We start from the raw sequence: 14,080 nt of genomic DNA, 5'->3' as shown, positions 1-14,080 counted from the left end.
CCCTGTTTTGGGGGCTGGGCTGCCCATGTGGGCACTCTTCAAAGCCCCACAAAGATATCTGGTGGGTTTTACACCCCTGGAATTGGCTGTGGTTCCACTGCTGGAGGGGACCCTTGGGCAGCCACACTGATGCCACTGCCTCAACTCTGCCCTCGTCTCCATGTGCCAGGGGCATTTGCTCCTGGGCTGCATCCTATACCCTATTTTATTTTATTTTATTTTATTTTATTTTATTTTATTTTATTTTATTTTATTCTATTCTATTCTATTTTTTATTTACTATTATATTTTATTTTATTTTATTACTATTTTATTTTATTTTTTATTTAATATTTTATTTACTATTTTATTTTATTACTATTTTATTTTATTTTGCTATTTTATTTTTTTACTATTTTATTTTATTTTATTTTATTTTGCTATTTTATTTTATTTTACTTTATTTTACTTTACTTTATGCTCTTCCTTGCTATTTTATTTTGTTTCATTCTGTTTAATTTTATATCCTATTATGTTTTATTTTTTTCATGGTCATTTAGCCAGCTAAACAGAGACTGAAATCATCTCTCTTGGAGCCTTGCTGCAGAGCAGTCCTTCAAATGAAGGAATTTTTGCCTGGTGGGATTAAGACAGTGCCTGGATGATGACAGCTCTGTCATTTAGGACTGCTTGTCCTTTTTGCTTCCAAATTGCTGGGCTCTGGCATCTCTGCAGCTGTGGCTGGTGGCTCACCCCAAACAGCAGCTGGGGGATTTGAGTAGATAAGGGAAGTTTTTGGGTTGCCAGGTTCTGGCTGTCCCACTCCAGCTTTTTGCTGAGAATTCACCCAGCAGTGATCACACCCTGCTCCCATGGGCTGTGCTGGTGTTTCTGGTCCTGCTTTCCTGCCCTGCAGCAGGATCGTCCATCCTTGGCATGGATGCTGAGCTGGTGCTGGGCTCCTGCTGTGGGATTGGTTAAGCTGACCCCACACCTGGCTTTGCTGTGGGGTCTGCTTTGCTGGTGATGGGCTGAGGAAGGCTGAGTCTGTTCCCTCCATGGTTCCTGCTGCAGAGCCTGAGATCCACAGGGAGGTGGGCAGGCACTTTTTAAAACATTTATAATCAAAGGGAAGTAAGGGGTTCTTGAGGGACCCTCTAGCTGGTGGTGGCTCATGGGTCACAGAGGTTTGGGGTCTGCAGCCCCAACGTGAGAGGGGACAGAGCCCCTTTTGTGGCCAGCTCTGAGGCTTCTCAGTAATTAGGATGACTAACGAGCACAGCAGAGCAAGCAGCTGGGGGGATGCACAGAGCTGGCTCTGCTCCTGCAGGGAGCTGATCCAGCTCCAATCCAACCTGGTGGAGGAGAGAAATGGGAGAATCCCAGAACTGTAGAATGGTTTGGGTTGGAAGGGACCTGAATGCTCATCTCCTTCCACATCCTTCCATGAGCAGGGTCACCTTCCATCAGCTCCGGCTGCTCCAAGCCCCATCCAGCCTGGCCTTGGGCACTGCCAGGGATCCAGGGGCAGCCACAGCTGCTCTGGGCACCCTGTGCCAGGGCCTCATCATCCTCACAGGGAACAATTCCTTCCTAAGGATGAAGGGGTGGAGAAGGGATGGAGATGGATGAAGGGCAGGAGAAGGTGGCAGAGGGTGCCAGTGCTCTCAGCTGGACATGGCCCATCTGCCTGGCCCAGTGGGGGCTGCATTGCCTTGTGAGTGCTTCCCAAATCAGGCCAGTGGTCCAAGGAAAACCACAGCCTGTTTGCCAGAGCCCTTTGGTTGGGATGGAGGCCTGCCTGATGTGTGCAGGCAGGACCCTGACCTTATTTTGTTTTTTTGGGAGAGGCACCTCCTTTTCCTCCTTTTCCTCCTTTTCCTCCTTTTCCTCCTTTTCCTCCTTTTCCTCCTTTTCCTGCAGCCCTGCCCTCCTCCTCTGCCAAAGCCCCCAGCTGCCATGTCCCCGTCACAACACAGTGCCTGCCTGGGAAGGGAAGGCAGATATCAGCAACCCCGAAATATCCCCAGGACAGGCTCCTCTGTGATGGGAGACAGTTGCCATGGAAACCTCCTTCAAATAAAAAAAAAGGCAAAAAAAGAAAAAAACCCGAAATTTAAAGCAGCCCTTGTAGCTCAGAGGAACTGTAGACCTTATTATGGGTTTTGGCAACCCCCCTTTTTCTTTTATTTGTTCCAGCTAAAAGCTCCAGGAGACAAGGCAATTAATTTGGCATCCCAAGGGGAGTGAGAGAGCGAGGGTACCGTGCTGGGAGCCAGCTTCCCTGGCTGGCAGGCACCAGGAGCTTCCTGTGCCCCCAGACACCCTCCTCCCATGGGGCTGCTCCAGCACAGAGCAAGGAGCAGGGCTGAAAGGATGGAAAGTCCCTTTCTAGGTCCATGCATGGAGTGTTTGGGAGGGGATGGGTGAGTGGAGGGCTCAGGGCACTGCAGGAGGGTGAGGATACAGAAAAGCAGCTCAGGTTGTGGCTCCAGCATGGGGAGGGGTGGCTCAGCATGGGTTGGGGGAGCTTGTCCTTGTGAGGGTGGCAGGAGGAGGCAGTGCAAGAGGGGCATAACGTGGCAGGGAGGCTCCTGTGTGGGTCAGGAGGGCTTTGGTAGGGAAGGGGGATGCTTGGCAGGGGAGACATCCCACTCCCAAATTTTCCTGCCAGCCTCTACTGTGCAGCAGTGGCTGCAGGGTCTGCAAATTGCTGCTGTGCTCTCGGCCCATTTGCTGCCCTAATGATGTCCCCAGTGTCTGCAGCCTCTGGGAGATCTCCTGTTTGCACTGAGGAGAGGCTGCTGTGCCTGCCACTGCCCTGGGCTGGCCCCAGGCTCCCCCAGACTCTGCTTTCCCAGTGTGGCTGTGCCAGGGCAGAGCTGCTCTGCCACCCCAGTGCTGCCCCTCCCAGCCTCTCCTGAATTGCTGAGCCAGAAATAGCTGGGCTCTGTGTTTTTTGCCTCTTTGGGAGAGCTCTGCAGAGGAGCAGTGAGGGGAATGGAGAGCTGTCATGCTGCTGTTGAGCAAGAGCTTCATGAGCTGCTTGGCTTTCCTGCAAGCCAGGGGTTTGTCTTTGCAGACATGGCATGTCTGGGGGGAATTCTAAATGTCTGCAAGGATCTCATCCCAGCCCATGCCAAGGTGCAGCTTCAGTGGCCTGAGATGTGTGTCCAAGCACCTGCAAGCAAGGCAGAGCCTGAAACATCCTTCCAGGGAAAAAGGAAACCAGTTTTATTCGTGTTTCAGCAGGAGCTGCTCTCTCCTGGGTGTGCCATGGTGGTGGTGTGCTCAGGCTTGGTGGGCAGGAGAAATAACTCATGGATGGTGGGAGGGGAGCCAGCCTTGGGCTTGGGCTGGCTTCCACAGCTTTTATTGCCACATTTCTGCCTTTTTGTGCTTGCAGAGTAAGGCACATCTCTGGTTAACCCTGGAGGACTCAGCCTCAGCCCCAGCATGCCCCCACAGTCCATCCATGCTGGGGCACGAACTGGAGCTGGGGCTGGGGGCTGAGGGGGGGTGTGGAAATTCTTGGGAAGTGTTGGGGTGGGCCTGACCTCCTTGCAGTTGCAGCTCAGGGCTGGGTTTTCCCAGCTTTCACATGCTGGGGGTGGAAGGCAGTGTGGATGTGAAACCACAGTGCCAGCAATAGGGAGGCATCAGGGTAATGGAGGGAGGGCAGGTGTCACCCTGATTTTTTAAGATTTTTTAAGCCTTCTGATGTTTACATTTTTGTAACAAACTTTCTTATATACTTTATGTAAATAACTTATTGTTTTGCATTCTTTTATAGAGAAAGAAAAATTTGATCGACTGTTGGTTTGTTTAGTGTCATTGGAGAGGTGGCACTGTCACCCTCCAATCCACTGTTACTTTTGGAAATATATAAATGTTAGAGTCAGAAAAATGAAAGCTCTTTATTTTTTTGCCTTAAAAAATCCAATGTCTGTGTCTTTCTGTTTCGTGTCCTAGAGAGGCAGGCAGGAAAGGAAGGACCATGAGGTGGCAAAGAACTGCAGGAGCCACACAGAAGCCCAGAGGCATTAGGAGCAGTGATGGCAGAGCCCCTTGCTGTGGGTGTGAGCCACAGCATCTCTGGTGGATTCTTGAAGCCATTGCACACAGAGCCTGGTGAAGTGACCTTTGGAGGGAATCCCAGCAGGAATTAATGGCTGGTTTCACACCAGGTGGCAGCATCCAGGGCCTGGGAATGGCACTGCCAGAGACACGGCTGTGTAGTCAGTGGGTTTCTGGCCAAGAAAGGGAGGAGATGCCAAGAAAGGGAGGAGGAAACAGCAGGAGGAAGGGGCAGGCTGAGCCCTGGACTCAGCAGCAGCCAGAGCTGGCAGGGTTAAGGCAAAGTGTGGCTGCAAACGCAGGAGTTTGCACTTACTGGTGCTCAGAGTCCATCAGGGCTCTTTGCTCTTGAGATACTGAAAATGCAGCTGGCTCCTCATCTTGATTGGGTTTTGTTTGCTAAAATGAGCTCCTGCTTCCCTGGTGCAGGAGCAAGAGACAGCAGCCCCTGGCTTAGAATCTCCCTGGTCATGACCATGGTGATTCACTATTTCTCACTTTGCAAGGATTTACACGTGTAAAAGCCAACAAAAGGTTCTTTTTCATACACCATAAAGTATGAAAAAGTGCTGTCCTGGCTAGGGCAGCTCTTCTGTGCTTGGCTGGGCTGAAGCACCCTGACTCCATCCCCTTTGTTCTGCCCATCTCCATTTTCAGCACTGGACCAAAAGCATGAAATAGATTTTCCTTCCTTTTTTTTCCCCCACGTAAATGCAAGGGAACTTTCTGCCTGTGGTTGTGACACTGGGATTCCCCAATGCCAGGGGTGTGAGCCCTGCCTGGAAAGACAGAAAGACAGGCAGGTGAATACAGACAGGGCTGTGTGAGGGCACCAGGGCTGATGGGTGCTGAAACCCAAGAGCAGAGTTACATAATTGGGACTGCAATGCAGAAACTCTTCCTTAATTTTTAATTATCCAGTTGCAGCACGTTTGTGGAGCTCAGCTCGGGATGCCAAGTCGTCCTGTGCACGTGGGAAGGGCCTTTTTGGAACCCAGGACATTCCTCTGGCTGCCCTGCGTGATTCCAGACCCTGGCAGGGGGCTCAGGGACCTTGGCATGGAGTCAGAAACACCTGTGCCTTTGATTTTAGTCCATGGAAAAAACAATTACCAACTTTGTGTGAGGATTCACAAGCCACGAAAGTTGAAGTTAAATGATAGTTTATTATAAGATAGAAGAGTAGAATTTTGGGGTTTTTAGAATGGGGGCTTGGGGTCCCAAGATGGAAGAATTTGGATGTGCTTTGTCTTTCTTCTTTCTCCTTCCTAGCCTCCATCTTCTGGGTGATGGTGACACTTTTGGATTGGTTTAGGGTAGAGACAGACTGTCTAACATAGGTGATAGGTATTGGGAAATTATTGTAAATAAAGCACAGGTAGTTTTTAGTATAAAAAGCTAACACCACCCCAAGGGCAGGCAGTGTGCCTCAACCCAACCTGCTGGACAGACCTCAGCAGGTCAGAGAAAGAATGTTATAGATAACAGAAAATAAACAGCCCTGAAAACCAGAACAGAGGAATCCTGACTCCTTCCTCAGCTGCCAGGCTGGGAAAAGAGACTCTCTGACACATCTGGGGGTCATCCTGACCACAGAGACCCCGGGAGGCCTTGGCTGGTGAAGGTGACAGGAAAGCCTTCCCTGGTGCTCCTGCCCCTGGTGGCACGGCAGGGAGAAGGGAATCCCCATGGCACCGAGCTGGGCTGTGGTGGCTGGAGGGGATCTCTGCACCCACCCTGGGGGCTCAGGGATGTCACACTGGGGCAGGGGACAAGGTTGGTGTGCAGGTCTGCAAAGGCCTTTGAGGTTTCTCTGGTTCAGTGTTGGAGAAGTGGAAGGGACCATTTTGCATCCAGATTTCCCACAGAGCCCCAGCTGCTTTGTTTGGTTTGTTGGGATGTGGGAGAAACTGCAGAGGAGCTGTTGCAGACCTCTGGGAAAGGTCCTTCCTTCCTTCCTTCCTTCCTTCCTTCCTTCCTTCCTTCCTTCCTTCCTTCCTTCCTTCCTTCCTTCCTTCCTTCCTTCCTTCCTTCCTTCCTTCCTTCCTTCCTTCCTTCCTTCCTTCCTTCCTTCCTTCCTTCCTTCCTTCCTTCCTTCCTTCCTTCCTTCCTTCCTTCCTTCCTTCCTTCCTCTTTCTTTCTCTCTCTTTCTTTCTTTCTCTCTCTCTTTCTCTCTCTCTTTCTTTCTTTCTCTCTCTCTTTCTCTCTTTCTCTCTCTCTTTCTCTCTCTCTCTCTTTCTCTCTCTCTTTCTTTCTCTCTCTCTTTCTTTCTTTCTCTCTCTCTTTCTCTCTTTCTCTCTCTCTTTCTTTCTTTCTCTCTCTCTCTTTCTCTCTCTCTCTTTCTCTCTCTCTTTCTTTCTTTCTTTCTCTCTCTCTTTCTCTCTCTCTTTCTCTCTCTTTCTTTCTTTCTCTCTCTCTCTTTCTTTCTTTCTCTCTCCCTCTCTCTTTCTGATGGGAAGCCCCATTTCCTCCCCTCCCTGTTTCTCCCCCTCTTTCAAATCCCCACTCTGCACTTTCTGTCCTTCCTACAAAGGCAGCTGCCTTGGAGCAGCTTAGGCTTCAAAGTTCCCAAAATAACAAAGGTTAAAAGAAATTAAAAAAAAAAAAAAAAAGAGGAAGCATTGCTAAAAGATCAAGTCAGTGCCCCACTTGCACCTGGGCTCAGAGCTTCAAAGCAGCTGCAAAGAGCCCCCCATGATCTCCATGGTCAGGCTTCCCAATGCCTGTGGTCCTGCCTGCACCCTCCTGCAGGCACAGGAGATTTTGTAGTAGCCAGGATGGGGCTGCAGGTAACTGGAAGGGGTGGAGGGTCCTGCAGCTTTTGCTGCCTGTGGGGGCAATTTGGGGCAGTCTCTTGTGGAGGAGGAGGTTGTGGTGATGGGCAGAGCCATGTGGGTGAGGTGGGTGCCCCTGTCTCCTGGCCAGGCAGGGGGGCAAACAGCTCCTCTGTGCCCAGGGTGTGCTTTGTGCCTCTGCTGGCTCCTCTGATTTATACAGATCATCAATATTACAATTATATACACCTGCAAATTTAATTACCTCCATTTTCATCAGGCACTGACAGATTTATGCCTCTATTCAGTTCCTGTAAATCTCAAAGAAGCTTGACTTGACCCAAAAGTCTTCCCATTGATTGCTGTGCACTGGCTGGGCTCTGGCCATCTTGACAAGCTCTTCTTTCAAGAGTGATAAATTCGAGATGCACGGTTAACTTTTCCCCCTTGTACATCTTTCTTCCTTTTTTTTTTTTTATTTCCTTTTCTATTCTGCCTTTCCCATCTTTCAAAGCCTCCCCACAAACTTGAAAATGGAGCTTGAAATCATGTAAGCACCAAAGAGTTTATGATGTCAGGCTGCAGCCCATGCCTGCTTTCTCCATCCCTTCCTCTGAGCCCAGCATTGTTCCCTCCAGGAGGATCACCTCTTGGAAAAGCTCTCAGCCTTGCTGTGCCCAGGAGAGCAGACAAGGCTGTTTTGGTCCTATTTGGGCCATCCCACGTCTCAGAAAACCAACAGGTCGTGGCTCTCCCCCCAGGGGAGATGAGGAACAAGTGGCTGTGCTTGTTCCCTGTGCTGAGCACAGAAATGCCAAAATAACATCTCATTTTCCTGACCTCTCAGCCTTGGCACAACGAGCACTCACACAGAGGAGCGTGTAGGAGTGAGCTGGAGTTCACCCTTGATGTGCAGCCCATGTCATCCCTGCGGAGCATCCTCTTGCTGGTCCCAGCACCACTGCCTGACCTCCCCTATAGGATATGCTCTGATGTTTTCCCAAGTGCCTGGCAGATGGGCTGCAGTGGCCAGACATTACCTTCCCTGCCAGCCCCTGATGGATATAAATAGTCCGTTGCCTCCCTGTGGAAATTGCTGGCTGGCTTGTAAAGCTGCAGGGAATCTTGGCAAGTTATCTTGGGGCTGTAGGGTCTGACAGCACGGAGGGCTGGGATTTGGAAAGGGGGAGTTTCTGGCTGGGTGTTAAAAGGATCCCCTCTGTCTCTAGGAGGGAGCTGCCCTGGGGTACCCCCTCCTCCCCTGAGGAGTGCCTGGGGCAGCAGAGGGTCTCAACCACTCCCAAAGGGGCACAGGGATGTGGGAGGCATCCTTGAATGCTGGCCTGGGTAGCACACAGCTGGCTTTGCAGTCACTGTGGAACCCCAAGAGACTGGGCAGCATGGGGGTGGTGGGTTGCTGTCCCTTGGCATCTGCAGCCTGTACTGATAACTGAGAAAAAAAAAGTTAAAACTGCAGGATACCTATATATGATCCTCTCCCTGCTGCCCAGGGATTTCTCGACCTAGGATGTGCCTCTGGGCTCTCTGGCTCAATAGCTGCTGGTGGCTCTGTCTCCTCTGAATTCAGCACCTTTTGCACTGCTTTCATACTTTATGGTGTATGGAAAAGAACCTTTTGTTGGTTTTTACACATGTCAATCCTTGCAAAGTGAGAAATAGTGAATAACCATTGCCTTTCCCATTGCTCCATGGGCCTGATGGCTTTACAGGCTTTTACCATGTCCTCACCCTGTTGTTTGGTTCCTTTACTGAGGAGTCCTCACACAGTTGGTCTCTCCTCTTCACAAAGCCATTTGCAACATCTCATCTTCCTTGTACCCCTCCTCCAAACCTTCCAAGCTTTGCCTCCTCCTTCTGGAGATGGTTGACCTGAATATCACTTGCAGCATTCCAGATCAGCTTGCTCTCACCAAGGTTGAGTTTCACCTGCCCACTTCCTTGCCCGCTTTCCTCCTGCACTTCTCAGCTTCAGCTTTGAGAAGACTAAATTTAGGCTTGGGTGACCAACTTTGTCATCCTCCTCCCCTTCCAGAGTGTTTCTGAGCAGCCGAGGTCCTGACAGAGATCTCCGTGGGGCTTCTTGGTAACCTCCTTTCATCCTGAGAGCTAAACCCTTGCTCCTCCCCCACCTGGTGGGCTTCAAGACGACTTTCCTTCTCATCCCAGCACCACTTTGGTGCTTTGGGAAACTTTGAGGGTGGATTTTGACAAGAACTTTTTGAAATTAGTCTGTCAAATAGGATCACCCTTATCTACTGGCTTGCGGTGTTGGGTGACCTGTATTTACTGATGCACCTACAGGTTCCTCTAACAAAGCGTCCAGGGCACAAGCAGAATTTACTGGTCTTTATTTTCTTGATGCACAACAGCTTTTGTAAGAAATTGGGATTTCCTCTGGCAGGTTTTTCTTCTTGAGTTGCTCAGCCTTTTGGAGTGATAGTGAAAATCACCTGGTGATTCTCCACTCCTTGGTGCAGTTCTGCAGTTCGTAGGTGAGCACCAGCTGAGCTCAGGGGTTTGTGCCCTCCTTCTCACTGATTTACTGGGAGACAGTTCAGCCAGGGTGGTAATTTTCCATGGCTGACTGGGAGCATCTCCATCATTTGGAGCCTTTCCATGGAGACCTGATTTTCCCTCTGGAAGAGGTGACGTGACAGCATTGCAGGGTGAGATATCAACTACAGATGTGGTTCTTTCTGGGGTTTTTATAGCAGCATGGCATCTTGGAAGTGTCTTCACACCTTCTCTCTATTTTCCTTTTGCTCCCTGTCGTGGGTGGGCCCTTGGGTTCTTTTGAGCCTGACCGTGTCACCCGAGTGTTGGACCAGGAGGTGGATTTGCCTCTCTTCCCACATTTCCTCTGCAGTTCACAGCTATGGCAGATGGGAGCAAAGTAACAAGACAGGAGTGAAAATCAAACAGCAGTGAATGTCCCAATCTGCTTGGTTTTCCCCCCAGCTTTAGGTCGGAATTGAGAAACGTGATGGAACAATGACCTTGGAGGGGAAGGTGCCCAGGTGTGTCCTTGGGCTGGTGGGGAGGAGCAGGGCAGGGGGGGCTGTCAGCTTCTAAAGTCAGCAGCTGCAGAGCAAACCTGGTCAGCTCAGCCCCACCAATGATGGATCAGTGTCCTCTGCTCAAAAACAGCTCAGTGTCACCCCCAGAGTGACAGAGGGTTTGTTGTTGAAGGAGGGGAGGGGTTCGGGCTCTGGCATATTTGGGACAGAAATCCCAGTTCAAGGCTAAAGCGTGGCTACAGCTTTGAAATGTAACTCCCTGGTGACCTTCCCAAAAGCAAAGGCACCCTGCATTCCAAGGAGAAACCTGGCTAGCTGTCAGCCAGGCTGGGGCAGGCACCTCATGGCTTCACGTGTACCAGCCTCAGGCACAGGCATCCTGGTGGGGTGATCTCTCTGACCTAACCTGAGAGATCAGCACTGCCTCTTCCTCAAACCTTCATGTTCTCCCATATCTATGAGTCTTTTGGAGATTTCCCTCCCAGGGGCCCTCTCCCATGAAGCAGGTTCCTAATATATACACTGAGGTTTGTGTTTGCTGGTATGGAAAAGCTGGATTGCCTTGAAAAGGCAGAATGACCTGCAGAATGAGCTGGTTTTGCTACCTGAGACTGGAGACAGGAAAAAATGCAAATGAAATATAGATAGTCAGTGATGAATGTGAATTTTTAAAGCAGGTCCATAAAAACATTGATATTATCCCATGAATTATCTGTCACTGAAACCCTGGAAGTATAAATGAGTTAAGTATCAAGATAAGCATTTTTGACATGTGAATTGATAGAAATCAAGGCCTGAGGTCCCAGCAGAGAGAGCAAGTGACTCATGGTGGGAAGGTCCCCTGAGTCCCTTCAGGCATTGGAGACCCTGGGAGGAGTGCAAGGCTTGATTTAGCTGAGTTCAAGCCCTTTAAAGGATGTGTGTGGTTTAGGTGTGGAGCAAAAGCCTTAGCTAATGGGGAGCTTAAATTAAACCACAGTCAGGTTCTGGCTGGAAAATAAGGCAGGTTTAAATGTTAACGAGGAAATACAAGTCCAAGTCAAAATCTGGGCTCAGCTCTCTGAAATGGGTCTGTGGAGACCAGCATTATGGCAGAGTTCATTTGACTTATTGGAGGCATCTATTAGTGCAAAACGCTTCCAAATGGAGAGGAAAATTGTTTTGCTGGGTGTTTTTTTCCCTCAAAATGCCGATGTGAGTTTTTAAGGCGAGTTGCTCTCCTTGTGTGCCACCATGCCAGGTCGCAGTGGGGTGATGAGGACATGGGAGAAGGTCCAGGTCAGCACCAGGCTCATGGGCCATGGTTCTGATGTTGCACCAGCTCACGTGCAGAACTGGGCTGTGACAGAGGTGCTGCCTCCCAAAACCAGGACATGCAGAGGTGCTGCCTCCAGAAGGACTGGGTTTGCTTTGTGTGGGACAGCGGTCCCAAGGGAAGTGAGGCTGTTTGGATAATGAAGAACAAAGCAGGTATAAATCCACACAGCTCCAGCACCTTCAGTCTGGTTTTTTGTCCTCTCCTCAAATTGCTCCTGTAGAACCTTTCTGTCCCCACTGCAGATGGTCTGGGAGGGGAGCAGCCAGGGCCCTGATGTTAAAAGCAGCAGCTGGGGCCTTTGGAGGCTGCTGCTCCTGCAGATATGAAGGACCTGGGCCACGTTTGATACCAGGTGAATGTGGCACAGCCTAATTAGTGGCCTCCTACTGTTATTAACCTCTGACTCAGACAGGCTATTTTTTAACAGAGGTGCAAGAAGTTAATACTAGTGCTAATGGCTTCCTATCCAAGGCCTTAATGAAAGCCATACAGGGACCAGGCTTTTCATCAATATCTTTCAAACTTTGAACTTGAAATTATCTTCTCCCTCCACTTTTTTTTTTTTTTTTTTTTTTGCCAAGATCCAGATAAATCATCCCAGTTGGCTACATGGGTCACTGTAGCATCCCACAAGGTGGGGAGATGTCTGCTTGGAGAGCAAGACAAAGGGAAGAGTGAAATCTGTTGGACTGGGAGAAGAGAGAGTAACGAGATGCTATGTTACACAGATGCAGGAAAATATTTATATGTGCAAAATTTTCATGGAGAAATGGAGTAGGATAGAGGCAGCTGACGTGTTGCTAAGACACTTGAGGAAAGGAGGAGAAGGTCCAAGGCTGAAGCTCTCTCACCCAGGCAGTGCCTCAAGAGCCTCTGCCAGGGCAGGAGCGGAGGTGGTGGTGGAGCAGCCTTGTGCTGCAGTGTGGTGGAGGGCCCATAGCCTCCCAGTTTGGGGTGATGGCAATTGATTTCTGGGGTGTTCTCCTTTGTCTCTTGCACTTCTGACCTGTGTGCAATGCAGCTGCAGGGTCACATCCTGATGTCTGGTGAAAGAGGAAAACCTGCTCAGGCTCTGTGGCTGGATTGTGCTCTTCTAAAACAAAACCCCATTTTTTATTGAAATATATTTTTATTTTAAAAAAATAAGCCTGTTTAAATAAATTTGAAATTATGACAACCTATTTTAAGGCTTAAATTTACTATAATCTATTAATCATTTAAATAACTTCCATCAAGGATTTCTTCTCAAATATTAATGAGCTGAAGGGTGCTGCTTTTACAGTGATATGTCAGATCAGGGGGAAAACATCTCTTACTCTAGCTTTCTAAATGTCACAATGTCACATACTTAGTATCTATTATTTTCACTCTTTACAATGGAGCAAATGCTGGTATTTACATTTTTTCCAAATGTCAGTATGTTGAGTTCCCGCTGTGCGGGAAAGTTCTTGCCTTAATTACCCATAATTTCACGTTAGCAGGCAGGTGCAGGGAGAGTGTTTTCCTCCTTTTGAGCTGGTTCATACGAAGTTGAGAAGCCGTGGGGAGCTGGGAAAGCAGGCAAGCTTGATTTCCCCTCTCAGTCCATGAATAAAGACCATGTGGGAGAGGGGGAGATCTGCTGCTCCAAATCCTCCTGGCTCCCAGGACCAGCTTTTCAAAGGGGATCTGTGTCCCTGAACACACAGCTCAGCAGTAAGGGGGAATTCCAAAAGTGCTTCTGGCTTCCTGGTGACTTAACTCTGGGTTTTGCTTCCCCCCAGCCTGGTGGGGTGCTCAGCATCCCTGTGCTGGGGACACTCCAAGTGCTCTGATCCCCGCCAGAAACTCAGCCCGTGCTGAGCACAAACACTCTGCCAGCTCACTCGCCGGGGCTGATGGTTCTTTTGATTAATCAAATCAGTTTGGGAGGATGAACCTGGTTCCCCATGCAGATTTTTGCCCCCACCTCCCCTGGCAGCCAGCTCACTTAAGGCAGCCTAATGAAATTAATTAGCAGCAAATTTAAAACGTTGTTTTTCGGCGCTGTAATTGAATTCCAGTTTTCATTTGAAGGCAGCGTGAAACAAGCAAAATAAAGATGATAATTTGCAAAGTGAGAGGAGTGCCCTCCCATTGCCAGCAATGGGGCAGATACAGGAGGGAAAGCTGTGCCTCAGTGGGAAGCTGATCGTGTTTTTCCTGGTCACCCCAACAAAATCTGCTATTTTCACAAAAAATAGCTAACAGGCAAATGTCAAGCTGATGGCTGAGATCGAGGTGGTGTGAGATGGTGATCAAGGTGATCTGGTCTGAGGGGGACACAGTGATTAAAACAGTGCCCCTTTCTCCTAGGGAGAGGTGCTGGTGTTACCTGTCTTTGGCTGAGACCCAGCTGTAGGATGTCCCTGAAATTTCAGAGTCAGCCAGGTGAATTAGGTTTGATTTGGCATTTAGTGTCCTGGAGCATGTGTGGTGTCCCTGCCTGGTGTCCTCTACTTCCATGACAGCCCAGCTTTGTCCATGTGTCTCACTGCCCCAAACTCTGGAATTAAAGGTTCTTAGGGAAAATTGGGTTTCTTGGGCAGAAGCTGCAGGCACCTCTGCAGGTCTCTGGGCTGAGTCCTGGGGGGAGAGCTGTAGAAAATGTTTGAAAACTGAAAAGCTCAGGTTCACATTTGACTGCTCACAAAGGACGGTAAATATTTTGTCTGCAATAATTTGTGATGTGCTCCCAGTGATCCCATGATGCTGCTGGGAAGTTGTCCTGTATCCTGTGCTCCCAATTTTTGAAGCTGTGTGGGTGAAACCTGCCCAAACTAGAGCTGGAAGGAGACTTCTGGGTTACTGCTGTCAGTCAGTGTTATCTCCCTGCACCACAGCTGGAGTTTTGGAGAGGTCCACATCTGGATTAT

General features: G+C 49.3%; 1 protein-coding gene across 3 annotated transcripts in view; it reads left to right on the top strand.

Annotated features, from left to right (window-relative positions):
- Positions 1-14,080, top strand: part of ASTN1 (astrotactin 1) — a 68,829-nt gene that overhangs the window by 7,183 nt on the left and 47,566 nt on the right. The gene's annotated exons all lie outside the window — the stretch shown is intronic.

Source organism: Molothrus aeneus, chromosome 9 (genome assembly GCF_037042795.1).
Source record: "Molothrus aeneus isolate 106 chromosome 9, BPBGC_Maene_1.0, whole genome shotgun sequence".
Lineage (NCBI taxonomy): Eukaryota > Metazoa > Chordata > Aves > Passeriformes > Icteridae > Molothrus > Molothrus aeneus.
This window is presented reverse-complemented; position numbering and strand designations above follow the sequence as displayed.